The sequence below is a fragment of the Hordeum vulgare genome, chromosome 2H, assembly GCF_904849725.1.
Source record: "Hordeum vulgare subsp. vulgare chromosome 2H, MorexV3_pseudomolecules_assembly, whole genome shotgun sequence".
In the NCBI taxonomy this organism is placed as follows: Eukaryota; Viridiplantae; Streptophyta; class Magnoliopsida; order Poales; family Poaceae; genus Hordeum; species Hordeum vulgare.
The window spans coordinates 473,001,695-473,020,230 of NC_058519.1; the positions used below are offsets into that span (position 1 = coordinate 473,001,695).

The 18,536-nt window shown below is 47.3% G+C and overlaps 2 long non-coding RNA genes and 3 pseudogenes across 2 annotated transcripts; 2 read left to right on the top strand and 3 right to left on the bottom strand.

Moving 5' to 3' along the window:
* Positions 1–6,080: 6,080 nt before the first annotated feature.
* On the bottom strand, positions 6,081–7,589 carry LOC123428306 (annotated as a pseudogene).
* On the bottom strand, positions 7,568–9,945 carry LOC123428307 (annotated as a pseudogene).
* Positions 9,946–11,620: 1,675 nt separating this feature from the next.
* LOC123426707 lies at positions 11,621–15,610 on the top strand. The gene is made up of 3 exons (XR_006622302.1): positions 11,621–11,965; positions 13,761–13,837; positions 15,525–15,610. It is a non-coding gene; the product is annotated as an uncharacterized LOC123426707 (long non-coding RNA).
* LOC123426706 lies at positions 13,820–17,987 on the bottom strand (annotated as a pseudogene).
* LOC123426708 lies at positions 16,732–18,536 on the top strand. Its single transcript, XR_006622303.1, has 2 exons — positions 16,732–16,821; positions 18,012–18,536. It is a non-coding gene; the product is annotated as an uncharacterized LOC123426708 (long non-coding RNA).

Below are 18,536 nucleotides of genomic sequence, written 5' to 3' on the forward strand. Positions count from 1 at the left end.
CATCCACTTAAGGGAAATTTGCTACTGTCCTACAAAACTCTGCGCTTGGAGGCCCAACGCGAGTCTACAAGAAGAAGCTTGTGTAGTAGACATCAGTATGCCATGGTGTCGGTCCGATATGATGCATACCTCCCTATCAAGAATCACCTTGTGCCTCACATGACCCATGAACCACTCCCAGTTGTCTTGGTGCTCGAAAGGCACCAAGGAAAATGCATGGCAACACATTGTCGTTCGACGAGTGGGCCATTGCTACCACTAGTGTGCTCTTGTATCTGTCGGTCAAGAAGGTGCCATCTACAGACAAGACAGGACGACAATGCTTAAATGCTTCCACACATTGTCCATAACTCCAGAAAGAACGGTGGAACACTCCGTGGTTATCATCGACGACATGATACATGCCCGAGTTCCTATGTGCAATCGCTCGCAACAATCTGGGGAGCCGGTTGTATGCTTCTTCGTAACCACCATACAACATCCTAATAGCATTTGCCTTGGCCCTCCATGCCTTCCCATACTTGACTTCATAACCATATAGTTTTTTCGCCGTCCTCATGAGAAACCTCACTTTGACAGTGGGATCAACAACTATGTCTCTCATAAATTTGTATCCGAGGTACTCAGGCGTGAGCTAACGGTGTGTCGTACAATCACGTTTCTTTGGTCATCTGCAAAAATGAGTGGGAACACAACTTCTTAATACCCATTCTTCGGTTTCTTCTAACTTTTTTGCACGAACCTTCCATGGGCATCCTTCATTTCCTTTCTCGCACTTCATGGTGATCCACAAACTTATGTCGAAGTTCTCAACATAAAATGGCATGTGGTGCCGAATGGCATAGTCAGACAACCAAACTTTCATGGCAGCCAAAGTTGGGAACCTCACTCCTTTCATCAAATAAGCATTCTCGTCCTCCTCATCATCCCTTGGCTCGCCTGCATCAGGGCAAGGTGTTGGCTCAATCACCGTCTTCCTCATGCCACCATCAACTACGACTTTATGGGTCAGGCTGAGATCTCGAAACAAGTAAGTTCTTTTTTCCAAGCCGGTCAACTCAAAGTGAATTTGGTTTTCCTCCTTCATGAGGACCTTCATCATCTGAGTCATACCCATATAGACGCCTAAAAGGTAACTCACGATCCATCTCCTTTTGTGCTATGTGCGCATCCAAGTCACCAACATCAATACCATGAAACCCTTCCTCTACCTCATCGAAATCACCATCAATATCACCATCACCATCCTTTTGAATTACTTTCTCACTAGCAATCACATCAACTTCATTTGCTTGGCTGGTTGGTGGTGGGCTACAAGCATTAGGGGCATGCAATTCAACCTCAATTTCTTTGCTAGTTGGTGCTTGGCTATAAGCATTAGAGGCATCAATCATAATCCTTTGCTCAACAAAAGGCACACTTTTCCTCTCGGTCATTGGGGAAGAGACAAGCCGGTTCAAGTCAATTTCAACCCGAGGAGGTTCAACCTTGGTGGCAAACAATTCAAGTGTTGTCTTCTGATTGGTCAACTTTCTTCCTTGTACACATCCCAATGCAAGTCAGAGGTGATAGGCATACTTTTCAAGCGAGATTTGACTCTAACTCCAACATCATACCTTCCTATTAACTTAACACCATCATTGAGGTCCATCCACTTTAAGACATGTCTCACTTTTGCAACAAGCTCATCATAGCTAGGGCTTGTATAAAAAACAATGGGTTCCTCATCCCCGTCGGCATTGTTAGTCAAGAATACCTCCTTGTCCATATAATGAACATTAACAAGTCTCCCCATCTAAAAACAACAATAATGAATTAAGCACATCAATGACAAATTTTGGTTGCCCAAAATCAATTCGTTATGCCCACATCATATCAACACTAAATTATTAAACAAAATCTACAACACATCATATACTAACATATTTAACAAAATGCCCCAAAGGCCAAAAAAATATACCAACATATTGAACAAACCATCTATATAATCTAACAACTACACAAAAAACCCTAAAACTAAGAAATAATCTACTTATCTAACATCACCCATTCTTCACAAATACTCCCAAAATAAGATGTTAAAACAATTTTTTTGAAGGGATTGGGGGAGATTATCTCAAGGATCCACACACTTTGGTGGAGGAGGGAGTAGATCAAGGAGGTGGGGTGTGAGGGCGAAGAGGGGGGCGAGAGAGGGCCAAATGCGTTTCTGATGGAGGAGGAACAAGATGCACCGGGTGGGGCGGGCCCGAGCGGCTGAGAGATTTAACCGGGGCCAGACGTCAGGGTGCGCGGCGTTTGGGACTCGCGACCAGGCACCAGGGTCGCTCGCGTCTGGACCTTTCCCACATCAGTCGGTCAACGGAGGGGGATAAGAACGGGGCCCGTACCAAACGCCATGGTCCGTGACGTTTCGAGTGCAACACAAACGCCAAGACGTTTTTTTTAAACCGGAAACGTTCGCGTCACGTAAAGAGGTTATATTATAATTTTTTTTAAAGTTAGGTACATCTGGATTTTGTTAGGCTTTCATGTCAAAACACAAAAATTATCCTCGATGACGAGGTGTGTCATATACACTATTCAGGATAGACAAACGGGCAGGAGAATTAGTACGGGGAGAGGAAACGAACGAGGTGGAATTTGGGAACATGGCCGATTTGATTATGGTCCGACGGATGGAGTTTCTTCTGCGAAAAATAATAGAAGCAGCACAGGCGGCCCCTCTCTCCTCTCGCTACGCCGGCGGTGAGCTGTTCGTCGGAACTCCGCTCCCTCTCGCCGAGTCTCCGACCAACTCTCCACTCCCGCTCCTGAACCTCCCTCCTCACCCCTTGTCAGGCCTCCCGTCTCCACCCATCAATGATCGCTGCGACATCCCGTCCCGCAACGCCTCTGCCACCGCCGTCGTCGCGCCACACTGAAACCCCATAGTATCGGGGGATACCACGGCCACGTTACCAGGGGCCACCACCACCACCCCGCCCCGAAATACCTCGGGTGCCGTGCCAGTGTCACCACCATTGCGGCGGCGGCCCGAAACCCCTCGGTGTAGAGGTACGATTGCTACCGCTCATGGGTCACCTACCGCAATTTCTCCTGTTTCCCGCAACGCCTTCAGGCCAGTGTGAAGCCGGGAAGCCACACCACGCCTGATGGACCCGGCGACGGGGGCCGCAGTGCTCACCTCCACCACACGTCTCACCAATCTGGTCCCAAGCTTGAGGTCTACGCCTTCTAGCTGCGGCACAACTATCCACTCTTCGCCGCATCCTGCCGGCATATGCCCAGTTTTTTCCACCTGACATTTGGTTGAATTGGGGATGAGCCCGAACGGCAAAATCGTACCGAGGGATTCGGCGGAAGTAGTATACAAATCCACTTTTGGAATGAGGAAGTGCCGATTATCTTCATCTTTTGTTGCTAATAATTCCATAACCATGTTGATTCAACATGCCTCAACCACTGATTGCAGTTAAGATTAGTACTTTGCTAACAGAAGTTGTGCGCTCGCCTATTTTTAGCTGCTGCTATTGTTCTGTCCTAGTCCAGTCTGTCTTCTGTCAGTTTTCCTTTGAGCATTTTAGGCCTTCTGCAGTCTTTACAGGGTTCGCGCTCACTAGTTAATTCTCTTTCTTCATCGAAACGGCAATACTCCTGCCACTAATGGAAGAAGAAAAAGATATTTGGATACAACACAGACAGCGATCACTAGTCAAATTGTACTATATCCGTGCTTGCACCCATTTTTTGGAAGATCACCTAGACAACCAACCAATAATTTATTTCAAAAATACTTGTGCTTCTATGCACACCTCCTATCTTAAAGAGTATCAGCGAGTTTTGATGAGAGCCTAAATGTTTGCTATGTACTATATTATACAACAATATATCCTGAAAAACACAGCATACCTTATCTCAGTTCGTTTGGTTTCAGAAATGCTAACTTGCGACTGGTATTTCAGGGTTTAGACAATCACTGAAGGGAAGCTCTGCTCCTTGATTGCAGCAACCTATCTTCATGAAGCTCTGAGGTATGTTGCAGTCTGCTTGCCTCTTGTGAAGTTTTTTTCGAGAAAACGCAGAGATGTGCGTTTCTTTGTATTGAAAAGAGGGGAAGTCAGTCTCAGAGGAGATGATTACAACAGGTTACAAGCAGTTTCAATGAACATCCCAGGATGGGGGCAAGACTACCCTAAGCCCCTTGTCCCCGGCTCTAGCCCAACACCTCATCTCATCTTTGATCCCATCCGAGAGCTCGGAGAGCGACGGAGTGGCATGATCAAATACACACGCATTCCTATGTTTTCAGATCATCCATGGAACTAGCAGCGTGGTGGACCTCAGCGCCTTGCGGAGTGATGGTGGTGTTGCATCTCTCGCCCTAATCCACCAATCCTGAATGGAGATATCCTGCTCCGGTGCGTGGGCTGGTAAGCGCAGCCAGGAGAGAGCCTCGTGCCAGGCTTGCCGCGCGAAGGGGCAGGCCAGTAGCAGGTGGTGGATGGTCTCTGGCTCTTGGTCGCAAAGCAGGCAGCGAGCGTGATGTGGGAGGCCGCAGCGAGCAAGTCTGTCCGCGGTCCAGCATCGGTCCAGGTTCGCAAGCCAGTGGAAGAACTTGACCTTTGGCGGAGCCCATCCCTTCCAGATTAACTGTCAGGCATGACAAGTGAGGGATCCGTGGAAGGTTGCCTGATAGCAGGATCGCGCCAAGTATTCTCCATTGGCAGTCCATTTCCAGACAAGCTTGTCTGGCTCAGCGGACAAGGTGGTGTGGGTGACGTCGTTGCCATGTCGACAGGTATTGGCCAATCTCTTGTAGCCCCACGTCGCCGCGGATGTCACGGGCCCAGGCATTGCCGGCTAGGCCTTCCGCCACCGTCCGCACCCTTCTCCTGTTCTTGGGGATGCATAGGTACAGCAGGGGTGCTAGCTCGCGAATCGACTGCCCATGCAGCCAGCGGTCTTCCCAGAACAGCGTCGTGTGGCCATCACCTAGCACCATGAAGGTGGAGGCGTAGAAGAGGCCGATCTCCTCACAGGAGAACTGCAGGTCCAGGCCTTGCCAGGCTCTGTCGGCGTCCGTCCTTGATAACCAGAGCCATCGCAGTCGGAGCGCGAGCCTTGTGCGCTCAAGATCTCGAATGCCCAGCCCTCCAAGCGCAAGTGGCCGGTTGACCGTGCGCCAGTTAACGTGACAGTGTCCTCCCTGTGCAGCCGCGCGGCCAGCCCAAAGGAAGCCCCGCTGAATCTTCTCTAGTTGCTTCAGGGTCTTCTTCGGGGTCGCAAGGGCAAGCATCTGGTGGATTGGAATCGCGCCGAGGACTGATTTGACCAATGCCAACCTCCTAGCTTTGTTCATGAGCCTTGCTTTCCATGTCGGGAGGCGGCCGGCCACAGAATCGACGAGCTGCTGCATCTGAGCCACAGTGGGTCGTCTGGTAGTAAGCGGTATGCCCAGGTAGGTGATGGGCAAGTTTGCCGCCTGGCAGCCCAACGCCTCCAGCAAGGCAGCACTATCCTCGTCGCCATGCAGGGTCGTGGCCGAGCTCTTGCCATAGTTGACCTGCAAGCCCGACGGGGCCTAAAAAATGCCTAGGATGCCCTTCACCGCGAGCACCTCATCCATCTCAGCATGGCAAAACAGCATCACGTCGTCGGCGTATAAAGAGACGGCCGGAACAGTACGACGGGGATGCAGCCGCCGGAGTATGCCGGTCTGGAGCGCCCGATGCATGAGGCGGCCCAGCGCGTCGACAGCGAGGACAAATAGCTGTGGTGATGTGGAGTCCCCTTGACGCAGCCCGCGGCGGTGCCAAATCGAGGGGCCAGGCACGCCATTGAGCATGACCCGCGTGCTGGACGAGGAAAGGAGGATGGCTATCCACTCCCTGAACCTGTCCCCGAACCCATATTGGCGCAACATCTCGAAGAGGAACGGCCAAGATATGGAGTCAAAAGCCCGCGTGAGATCGAGCTTGAGCATGATGCACGGGGCGCCCAAGTGGTGAAGCATCCGGAGGGACTGCCGAACGAGCATGAAGTTGTCGTGGAGGGAGCGTTCGGCAATGAATGTGAGATCGAGCTTGAGCATGATGCACGGGGCGCCCAAGTGGTGAAGCATCCGGAGGGACTGCCGAACGAGCATGAAGTTGTCGTGGAGGGAGCGTTCGGCAATGAATGCGTTCTGGTTGCGGCTGACTAGGCTATCCAGCTTGGGGGCGATGCGCAACGAACTTGGCCATAATGTGGATCAGGCAAATAGGCCGGTAGTCGCCCAGCTTTTGTGCATCCGCGCGCTTTGGCAGCAGGGTCAGGAGGGCTTGGTTGAGCTTACCAAACCCTCTCCCACGAAGCAGGAATAACTGCTCGAAGACATCCAGGATGTCCTGCCTGATAGTGCTCCAACAGGCCCGCAAGAACTCTGCGGTGAACCCGTCTGGCCCTGGTGCCTTGTGCGCCGGCATGCGCCGCACCGCAGCCCATATCTCCTCAGGGGTGAAGGGCGCATCCAGGCTGCCAAGGTCACCGGGCGTGACGAGTTGCTCGAGATCCAGTGTGTGCTCTCGGTCCACGGCAGTATCTTGTGAAGTTTGGTCCAGGTACCCATCAACTACTTGAACATATAAAAGATACTGCGGTCAGAAATGCTAGCAATGAATGTTGATGTTCCATAGGATTTGTCAGTAATATAATAAATGGACTCATGACAAAACCTGAAGTGCTTAATTACCACGTCTCTGTTTATTATCTTGGATTCCAGGCTTCCAGCATGACAAATTGTGCTTGAATTAAGGTGTTGCGTAAATAAAGTCGTGCTTACATGTTGAATGTTTATTCCCTGCAATAGTTTGAAGTAGTCTTGGCATTGGGGTATGTTGACCTCAAGAAGGCTTTCAAGACATTGAACAACACAACCCATTGTAGGTTGATCAAACTCATCATCTTGAATACACCAGCATGCAACCTTCAAAGCTCTTTCCACTTGTTCCAAATGGGCATCGCCATGTAGATTGTTGTCCACCAAACTGCCCAAATCTTACTCCAGTAGTTTGTTTGCAACTTGCACAGGGAAATAGACATAATCATCACCGGTTGTACACTGTCTACCTGAGTTCCTCTTTCTTGATACAATTTCCAACAAAACCACGCCATAGCTGTAGACATCAACTTTTGCTGTAATAACAGTTCCGCTAATCCATTCAGGTGCTAGATATCCAATTGTTCCTCTCATTGTAGTGAGAAGTCGACTAAAATCCCTGCCGAGAAACTTTGCCATCCGAAATCTGCTATTTTTGGAACAAGTGACGCATCAAGAAGTATGTTCTCTGGCTTAATGTCGCAATATATGATGCAAGAGTGGATTTTCAGCACCCGGGTGCCTAGGCACCCTCTATTAACAGTAACATCAAAACAAATAGAAAAAAAAATTCTAAAACTTTGCAAGATCAAATATGATCAAACTTTCTAGGTGCTTGAAAGTTTTCGTGCCAAAAAAACATTTGAGGAGCTCTACACAGGAAAAACTTTTTAGTACTTCAAATTTTAAGCTATTTTAGCACTGAAATCTGAAACTTGTTTGTACACATTTCTCTACATGATATTTTGACATGAAAACTTGTAAGAACCTACAAAGTTTGACCATCTAAAATGTTGCAAAGTTTTAGATTTTTTTGAACTTTTTCTCTAATTTTTTTTATTTTACTGTTCATAGAGGGTGCCTAAGCACCCGGGTGCTGTTACACCTTTCTCTATGATGCAATCCCGGCAACTATCATGCAAGTAGACCAGTCCTCTAGCAACTCCAAGAGCTATTTGATGCTTAATGCTCCAATTCAAATTTGTAGCATTATTGTGAAATAAGTGAGCATCAAGAGAATGATTTTGCATGCGTTCGTAGACAATTAACGTACTATTACCCTCAGTACAAAATCCAATTAGATTAACTAGATTGATATGCTCAATGAATCGGAGTGATCTCACTTCAGCTCTGAATTGCTTTTCTCCTTGGCAAGCACCATCAAGTCTTTTGACTGCTATGACAGTGGAGTCGTCTAGAAACCCGTTGAATAAAGAACCAAAACCACCTGCTCCTAGCTTCTCGGAGATGTTTTTTGTTGCACGTTGCAAGTCAACGTATCTAAACACAATGATTCCCTCACCACCTTGAAGGTTTTTCATTCTATGAGAAGACAACCTCTTGTTCCTCTTAATCATCAGTAGCAAGAAGAGTGACAATAAACCGCAGAAAGCAACACTTGCACCAATTGCTATGCCGATGATTATTCGTTGTCTGTTGCTTTCCAAACTTTGCACCTCTCTGTTGGCTAGGCGAATGTAAAGAGTGGCTTTGTTGGTATTTGTCGTATCATCACATTGTTTCTGTTTCACATTAATAATTTCACCATTCCAAACAAAATATCCATTGGTACCATAGGAATATGCGGCGCAAGTGCAGTTACCCAGACAAACTTCGGCACATTTATCTGCACTTGTAGCATCTTCTGTGCTGGGGCTGTCATTGGGCAATCCATCACATGTGATAGGGTGGAACCTGTCTTCCTTGCTTGTGCTTTTGTTGATACTGCAATCTAATGGAGTACTTCTCACACAGCCGTCTGCTCGATCATCTAGCTCCCAGTCACTAGGTGATCATCTAGATCCTTTCATACAGTTGCAGAATGGAAGTGTATTATCATTACAAATTGTGAATGGTCCACAAACAGCAAATACATCACATCGAACTCTGGGTTGGGGCACAAACCGATTCGATGCACTCTCATGCGTCGTCGCCGTCATCTTCCACCAGTCCATCTTCAGAGCAGAAACTTGCTTTCGGCTACTGCCAAGGCAAAGGAAAGATTTCGTTTGACCTGAGACATCCAACAGATGATAGAAAATGATTGTCTCGTCTAGTAAGTTATATGTGAAGTACTTCTCTTGGTCATTGTCGACAAATTGAAAATCTACAGTAAAAGGGCCTGCCGTCTCTGGTATTGATGGAAAATATTGGCTGTTCCATACCCCACTCGACCAGTATGGTATGGACAAGTTCAGCTGTGTAAAGATGTACTGATTGGCACCACTTGGATCTAGTTCTGCTCCAGTGTTTTAAATAGCGGACTATGTCAAATAGCGACGGTCCTTCAAATCAGCTATAGCGAGGACTTTGGTTCTGCACCGTATCTGCCAAGGGCTAGGTCAATCAAGTTCTTCCTAGAAACCATACGGCTATTTAGGCCCATGACCTTGTTCCAACCTAATTTTATACCAGGGAAGAAGGTATTTGTGGGGTAGTCAAAGCTCTGTCACAACACATTTGATGAGTTCGAGGAGTACTCTAGGATGAGGTTTCCGCTGTTCAATAGCATAGCAATGGTATTGTTGCTTGTGGTATTTGTGTGGGTAAACCAGATGATGGACATGGTGATTGGGTTTAAGATGACGAGGTTGCCATCACTGGATATTATCAGCTCCGTTGTGGTGGTGTTTGTAACTGGGTTATGATCGTTTGCTATCCATACTGGATTTTTTTTTTAAATTTAGAAAAGGATGATTATCCCGGCCTCTATATCTGGATGATGCATGCAGCCATTTTATTAATTATTCATAAAGATCTTACAAAATAGTACATCAGGTAGTCTGAAGCCACCATCTTAGCAACATCTGTCGCTATCGTATCCACTCGATGAAGGGATGCCGATATTTCGAACCTAATATCAAACAGACATTGCACAAATACCTAACATCTAAAGGCAGAGGCCCCAATCAAGCCACATACTGGGTTTGGGACACAGACCGGTTCGATGCACTCTCATGCGTCGTCGCCGCCATCTTCCACCAATCCATCTTCAGAGCAGAAACTAACGCATCGACTTTGACAGTCCTCTCTGCCATCGACGCCACCATGACGCCAGACAACATCCTCCTCCTGCGCAAGTCCATCTCAGCGCATCGGACACCGAGTCTTCACAGCGTCACGCCGTCGAGATCCATCACCATCAATGTGTAGGATGAAACACCGCCCCACCAAAGGAGCTGTCCTCTGGTCCCTCAAGAATGTGTGTACCTTCAAAGACGACGCCCTCAAAGAGGAAACAACATGAGAGCGTCGCCGTCATCCGATCTACTGATCTAGGGTTTCCCAGAGATAGCAGAGAGTGGCCTTGAACTTCTATATGACGATGCCTTCAAAAAAGAAACGACACAGACAGTGCCGTCACTGTCGGCCTTGGCAGTAGCCGAAAGCAAGTTTTCAGCCAGATCTGTTCGAAGGACCTCCATCTCTCGTGCACGGACAGCCGTCGTCACTGCCGGGGACTGGGCGATTAGGCCCTGCCACAACCAGATGTTCTCCAGGAGCCACCAGAGGATGCCGCCGAAGCAACCAGAGGAGGCTGCCGGGCGCCTCATCGCTGGCTGACCCCGGTAGTCTCCACGGCCTGCCGCCCACCGTGCAGTCTCCACAGCCTGGCTGCCCACCCGCGCCGCCATCTGGCCGGGAGACCCGCCGCCGTCAAGCCCCGCAACAGCGCCACGCCTCCGCTGCGCCCCGCAGCTCGCGCTGCAGCCATATGCCGGGAGGGGAAGAGGGGCCCCGCCGCCGCCGACGCGCACCATACTGGAGTTAGCTTGGGGACATTGTTGTACCATATGCCTACCAGTTCCTAGGGTGTTATGTGAGGACTTACTGCCTGTCTGGAAGAAGCCGAGAGCAAACTTGCCGTTGTTGGAGATGAGCCTGTCGTTGCCAACAAGTGCTTGCCTGGATGTAATGGTGTCCATGGCAGCAGAACATCCAGGGAAGTGTAGGGACAAGAAAAACCCGAAAGGGATGAGGAAGTGATGCATACTGAATGGCCTGTAGAGCTAGCCAAACACCAAGAAGTTTGGTTAGAATTGGGTACTTAAAACACCGGGCAACACCAACGTCATGGTAAAGTCGAGCACTCCCCTCTATGACCATGATCCATACCCCTAATTTACTAACCAAGTGGCATGCCATCTTTGCGAAATCCAACACTTGCAGAAAAAAATGTGATCTTTAATTTGGAACGGAGCTTGCAAATTTATCTGATCTTTAATTAAAATTCTCTTTTGGCTCTTCCCTACAGTTTTGTTTCAAAAATGTATTACTCTTCACGATATAAACATGCTACGCTCAGCCGCAGTATCTTGAGGTCGACTAGCTAGTATCACACCTGTATTACTTGTTCAGCCTAGCCTGTAGATTGAAATATGTGTATCCTTATGCCAGCAGTTAGGCAGGCTGCTGTGTTCTTCTTTGTCAGGGAGCACGTCTACTCCATATAGAAACCCTGTTTGCAGCATACCTTGTTAGGTTTCATACATTATATTACTTTATTTATATATAAACCATGGTCAATGGAAATTTTTGATTGATGTGAGCAGGTATATGATTGGGAAAACGGCTTAGGAAAACTGACGAGGTAGCAAGCTATTTATGTGCAAAACTAATGGGTGCAGAGAAACTTACATGCATGCTTGGTCATAGATACATGCCATGTTAGTTTCAGGCTTTCAGCAATTAACATCTCAACCAACAAGTAGAGGTCTCTCAGTACAAAGAGATCATACATTTTACAAACAGTAAGTTCATTCACAAGATAAGGTCTCCTTCCTTTGTACTTCATCATAGATTTTACATATTGCTAACTTGTGCGCAACATTCTTCTCCACTTCTGCTTCGTGTTTTGGATGTTTTCTGGCAACCTGATGTCCGCCATGGTGTGAAACCTACCACTGAGATCTACTCCATTTTGTTGCTACCATAACTTAGTGGAAGCCTGACTGGGATCAATAAACAGGCTCTGGTCAGTTGCCCTATGCCTGGCCCTGGCAGTGGAAGTCACGAGTGAGTGAGAATGGACTCTCATCCCACCATTTTATAAGTGCGACTGCACATAGCTACGGGCGTTGCCATAGGATATGCAACCTTGCACTGGTAACTACTTCACACCTGCAAGTTCAGTTTTGTTATATGTGATGTGTTGATCTAGATGTCTAGCTATCAGCCTATCACAGTGTTTCACAAATGTGACTGAGCTTATTGGGGTTTTGTTACCTAAGAGTGAAATGCGGGTCTCAATAGAAACTCTAACCCTAGGGTTTCGTTTCACTCGCGCGCGTAAAGAAGGTTTGAATTAGTGACTTCCCCTGCTGGATCTTAATCTCCTGCCCACTCTCTAGAAAAGCTAATTCTGGATTTCATCTGCGACTTAAACTGATGAGTTTTTGGATATGCTTCCTGTCCACAAAGTGCTCGGATTGTGCTGGGCTACTATTTGAAATTCGATACCACATCCCGCCAAACCAAAACTGCCAACGTATGTAGGGGATATGAGAATGGTGGCTTCTTGAACAAAGGCTCTTTGCTGCTCTGCAACTTCTCGATGACCTGCAGTGCAATTCAACATCTTCAAATGAGAGCGCTGAACAAAAATGCAGCGTGGTCTGTTGTAAGCCTCCACTCAATCTTAAATGGCATATTTAAGCCTTTTTACATTCTTACCTGCCATTCGGGATCCGGTCTTGGCGGTGGCGACGGCGACGGCTAACCCGGATGCGACCATGGTGGTGGCGGCGTCCCCTCCGCCGGGGATGACGGGCCAGGTGGTGGGTCTTTGTGACGACACCGGTGACGGCAGATCTTGGGATCCCGTGATCGGGCTCGTCGCAGGATCCGGTACTGGCTGCGAGTCGGGGAGACATAGTTGCCGGTGAAAACCGAGCCGACGGCGGACGATGGCGGCGTTCTGCGCCGTTACCTTGATGAAGGCTTCGTCCTGTAACTACTGTCGATCCACTGGTGCTGCTCCAGGGGAAACCCTAGGATCTGGTTTTCCAGATCGGACGATGGCGGCATTGCGATGTTGTTCCTCTCTAGGGAGCATCGTTTGCGGAGCAGCGTTGAAAGACACAGGCAGGTGGTGGAGCGTCTTCGTCCTGCACGGAGCTTCGGTCGTGATGTCAGGTCATGTCTAGCCGACAGGTGTTACGCTTTGTCATGCCTGTTCGGCAGGTGCTACGCATGACAGATCTTACAGAGTCTTCGCGTCTGGATGGACGAGCGCAGGGAGGTGGCGCCGTTGGGCGCCGTGGTGGTGTCGATAGATGGCCGGACTGGCAAGGATGATGCGGATTTCTCTCGTGAAGATGGGTCAGCGGTTCGATGATGATGGCGGCTTCTAAAACGTGTGCACGTGGTGTACGCTTTAGGTCTGCTGCACCGGTTGTTAGTTCCGATACGTTATGTGGATGGATCGGCGACGACACCGGTTTTAGATATGGGAGTGAGAGCACTCCACATTATCGTGTTTTGTAGGTGTGAGTGGGGGCTTCGTGTGGCTTGATGTATGTTCTTGTCAGACCTTTGTTGAATAAGTAATAAAGATGGTCGTATGCGTCGATTGATGCAGAGGCCGGGGATCTTAACCTCCTTTTCCAAAAAAAAAAAGACTTAGCAATATTAGCACCTTATTTTTCTGGTTATTTTTATTACGCGCTGGCGACAACTCTAGGTAGCTTATTCCACACAATGCGAAAGAGCTACCATTTTTCTTACTTTGAATGTATCCCACATTGTCTGGCATTGAAGTTAGATCATATCTTGACAAACTATACACATGAGGCCCTGGAACCTAATAGAAATATTTAATACTAAGAAGATGCGAGCTCCTTCTATCAGTTCACACAAATCAGTTACCGAAACACATGCTAAGCTGTCACTGTCATTTCAGGGTTTAGACAATCACTGAAGGGAACCTCTGCTCCGTGACTGCAGCAGCCTATGTTCATGTCATGGGTGAGCCGCCTGGTGTGGTGCTGCCTCCATCGTCTTTCAGTCCCCCCTCTTGTGAAGCTTGGTCCATATACCAATTGGCTACATGCACATATAAAAGATGATGCAAGTTAGGCACGCTAGCACTGAATATTGACATACCATGACACATCTAGCTGCTTATATTCTACTCCCTCCGTCCCAAAATAATGTCCCACATTTAGTACTAAATTAATACAAATTTTGCACTAGATCATCGACACTTATTTTGGGACGGAGGGAGTAGTATTTATAGTAAGGCTATGCTTGGATTAGTATGTTTGTGCAATTAAGTTCTTGCTTACATTTTGAGTGTGGATTCCCTGCAATAGCTTCAAGTAGTCTTGGCATTGGAGGTAAGTCGACTTCAAGAAAACCTTCAAGATATAGAACTACTTCACCCATTGTGGGTCGATCAAATTCATCATCTTGAATACACCAACATGCAATCTTCAAAACTCTTTCCACCTGCTCCAGATGGACATCATCATGCAGATTGCTGTCCACTAAACTCCTCACATTCCCATCCAGTAGTTTATTCGCGACTTGCACCGGGAAATAGGCATACTCATCATCGGTTGTACACTGTCTACCTGAGTTCCTCTTTCCTGATACAATTTCCAACAAAACCATGCCATAGCTGTAGACATCAACTTTTGCCGTAATAAGAGTTCCACTAAGCCATTCAGGTGCAAGATATCCTATAGTTCCTCTCATTGTAGTGAGAACACGACTGAAGTCCCTTCCAAGAAACTTTGCCATCCCAAAATCTGCGATCTTTGGGACAAATGATGCATCTAGGAGTATGTTCTCTGGCTTAATATCACAATGTATAATACAGTCCTGGCAACTATCATGCAAGTAGACAAGTCCTCTAGCAACTCTGAGAGCAATTTGATACCTGATGCTCCATTTTAAGCCTGTAGTGTTACTATGAAATAAATGGGCATCAAGGGAACGATTTTGCATATGTTCATAGACAATCAGCCTCCTATCACCCTCAGTACAGAAACCAATTAGCTTAACTAAATTGATATGCTGAATGGTTCCAATTGATCTCACTTCAGCTCTGAATTGCTTCTCGCCTTGACGAGCACCATCAAGCCTTTTAACTGCTATTGCAGACGAGTCATTCAGAACCCCCTTGAATACAGAACCAAAACCACCTGTCCCTAGCTTCTCAGAGAAATTTTTTGTTGCACGTTGCAAATCAGAATACCTGAACATGATAATGCCACCATCACCTTGAAGGTTTTTCATCCTGTGAGCACACAGCCTCCTAGTCATCAGTAGAATGAAGAGTGACAACAAACCAAATATAGCAACACTTGCACAAATGGCACTGCCAATGATTATCCATCGTCTGTTGCTTCCCAACCTTTGCACCTCTTTGTCGGCAAGGCGGAGGTAAAGAGTAGCTTGGTTATTATTACCAATTTCACCACATTGTTGCTGTTTCACGTTGGTTAATTCATCATCCCAAGCAAAACATCCGTTGTTACCATAGGAATATGCAGTGCAATTGTAGTTGCCCAGACAAACTTGTGCACATCCAACTACACTTGTAGCTTCTGCTATCTTGCGGCCATTGTCAGGCAAACCGACGCATGGTATAGGGTAGAACCTGTCTTGCATACTTGTGTTGTTGTTGATTGTGCAATCTAATGGAGTATTTCTCATGCAGCCGCCTGTTCGATCTTCTAGCTCCCAGTCATCAGGCGATCTTATGGAGAAGCCCTCCATACAGCTGCAGTAAGGAAGCTTGTCCTCGTCGCAGATTGTGAAAGATCCACAGATGCCATATACATCACAATGGTCGTTGGGGTTGGTGTAGACCGGTACCCAATCCTGTGCACGCTCAACCCACAAGAGTATCTTTACTTGACCAGAGTTATTCAGGGCAAAACGCATGATGGTCGCGTCATCCAGCAAGGTATATGTGAAGTACACCTCTTGTTCGTCGTTGACGAACATAAAATCAATCAGCTGGCGGCCTGACATTTCTGGTATGGCACCAAAGTAGTGCCCGTTCCATTCTCCGCTGGACCAGTATGGTGTGGACGAGTTCAGTGCTGCAAGACTGAACCGGGCAGAACCGTTCTTCTCGTGTAGCTCGTAAGCATACATACCAGGAGCAGGATCTATCGAGTTCTTTCTGGAAACGAGACGGCGGTTCATGCCGGTGACCTTGTCTCGGCCAAGCTTTGCGCCGGCGAGATGAGTATCCGTTGGGTAATCAAAGCTTTGCCACAAGACATTGGAAGAGTTTGAGGTGCTTTGCAGGACGAGGTTGCCGGTTTTCAGTAGCATGGCTCTAGTGCTGTTTGCTGTGGTGTTAGCTTGGGTAGACCAGATGATGGACTTGGTGCTCTGGTCTATGATGACTAGGTTTCCATCACTGGAGATCGCGAGCTCCGGCGAAGTGACAGGTTTATCTCCGTTGGCCACCCATGCCGGAGTGAACTTTGGGACTGTGTTGAACCATACGCCTAGGTACCAGTTGGAAGCATGGTGCGAGGACTTACTGCTCGGTCTGAAGAAGCCAAGCGCGAACTTGCCGTTGCTGGAGACGAGCGTGTCGTTGCCGGCGAGTACCTGGCCAGCTGAGATGGTGTCCGTGGCGCGACATGCAGGAATGCGCAGGGGAATGAGTAGGAGGAGGCTGTAGGCGATGATGACCAGGTTCGGCATGGTGGTGCAAAACTAGAATTGCTGCTATATTTTTGAGATGAGGAAGTGCTGCCTCAGCCTCAGCGTGAGGATACGTAGTATGATGCAGAACTATGTGGGACGAGGGAGCAAGCTGGTAAGGAAGCCAGCTGCACGATAGCAGAGTTTGATACGTAGGCGGCCGTTGGGGGTGCCGACCGCCTAGTCCTCGTTACGGCTTCTTGGGTACGAGAATGGACCAAGTCCTGTGCTTAACGGCAGGTTGCTTTCACCGGTGGGAGCTGGTGAACATTACTATTAATTGCTCCTAGGTACGTTACTCCTCTGTTCACTATTATAAAATGTTTTAGTTAATTTCAATATAAACGAAAATGAGTGAACAACCACACTAAAACAAGGTTATATACATCGGATTTTTTTTACTAGAACGTCTTATAATTCAAAACAGAGGGAGTACCTATCAAGGAGCACTCTCTTCTCTTTTTTGAAACTAAAGCCTGGATCGATTAGTTTGGTCGCCTAGGTGACGTCCACTGCAGCGAAATTAAGGCAATATCGGTTGTCTGTTTATGTGATGAAAATATTCTAAAGTTATCGCTCGCATGTACATCGCTGGAAGTTTGTTTGCACCACAAGATTCTCTAATCAGACGATTGACTTTGAGGTTTGACAAATGGCGATTTTGGATCAAGGCCTTAAATTTATCGATATTTATCTTACGTGCAAAAGTAGATCAATAATAAGGCAACAAACTTGAATGTGGGAAAAATGTATGTTGCAAATCGCCTTGCCCCCAAACGTGAAGTTCTTTGTCTATGTTTGTTAGAGTGCTTTCATCAGCAAAGACTGTTCAAGAGAATTTCCTTTATACTTGAAATTTGTCTGGGATCTTCATCCCTTTGAAACGCCGACCCTTTACCTCAAGATTGACATCGCTAGGGCCTTCACTACCAGGCCTTCAACAACATGGACTCGGATATCTTTTGGGGTCCCACATGCTCTTGGTTTTGGCAACTTTTGGCTGAATTGGCTCTCCATGCTGCACCGCATAATGGCGTTGGAGTGGACGTTGACTTCTCAGAAGCCCCAACAAATGAGGGCTTCGCTCTGGATCCCTCTGTTTGGGGGGGACCAAAATTAATGTTGGGACTCAGGGGGAGGACCAAAATTAATGTTGGGACGCGTGGGGGGGGACCAAAATTAATGTTGGGACGCGTCTAGAAGGCGCCTGGCCGTCCTGAGATCGCTAGCAAGCGACTGCCCCAAAAGGAATTTTTGGTCTTTAATCTACAAAATAAAATATTTTATCCTTCTAATAATTTATAAATACAAATAGTTTGTCCCTTAAGTTTATATTAGGAAAAGTAAACACGTGTGAACATGTGTGGACAAAAAAAGTAAAAAGTAAACGCAAACCACCCACACAGATGTGAATGCACTTAATTAGGGTTTTCTGAATTTTGAATAAGTCATATCTTTCAAACCGTGTGTTGGAATTCAGATCCGTCTTCGTCGTTGGATTCTTCACGACAAGATCTTCGAAACTGGATCCTGCGTGGGTATGTTTTGGTGAATTTTTTCTGTGTAATTTAGCCTCCATTTTGTGCAACTACCTTAGCAGTGGAGGATGTGCAACTACCTGACAGTGAATGTGCAACTTTCTACCTACCATGTGGAAGTGTAGTTTTTACTAACGGCACATCCACCCTCAACTACCTCCTCCCAGTGAGATGTTCAAATTCGTGTTTTGCCCAGGCCAACTGCCTAGTACTTCATGTGCAACTTCCCTCCTGGCCGTGGTTTTGCTTTTATTGTTTGCCGCATCGGTCAACTGTCTAGCAGTGGATGTGCAACTTCGGATACTGTCATCGTCAACTGTCTACCAGTGATGTGCAACTATCCCTCATACCTCATGGATGTGTAATTTCCCTATTATCACTCTGAACCACCCTTCTAGTGGGATGTGCAACTTTAGCCTCCCGTTTATATGCAACTTTTACTATCCTTATGAATATGTAACTTTTCA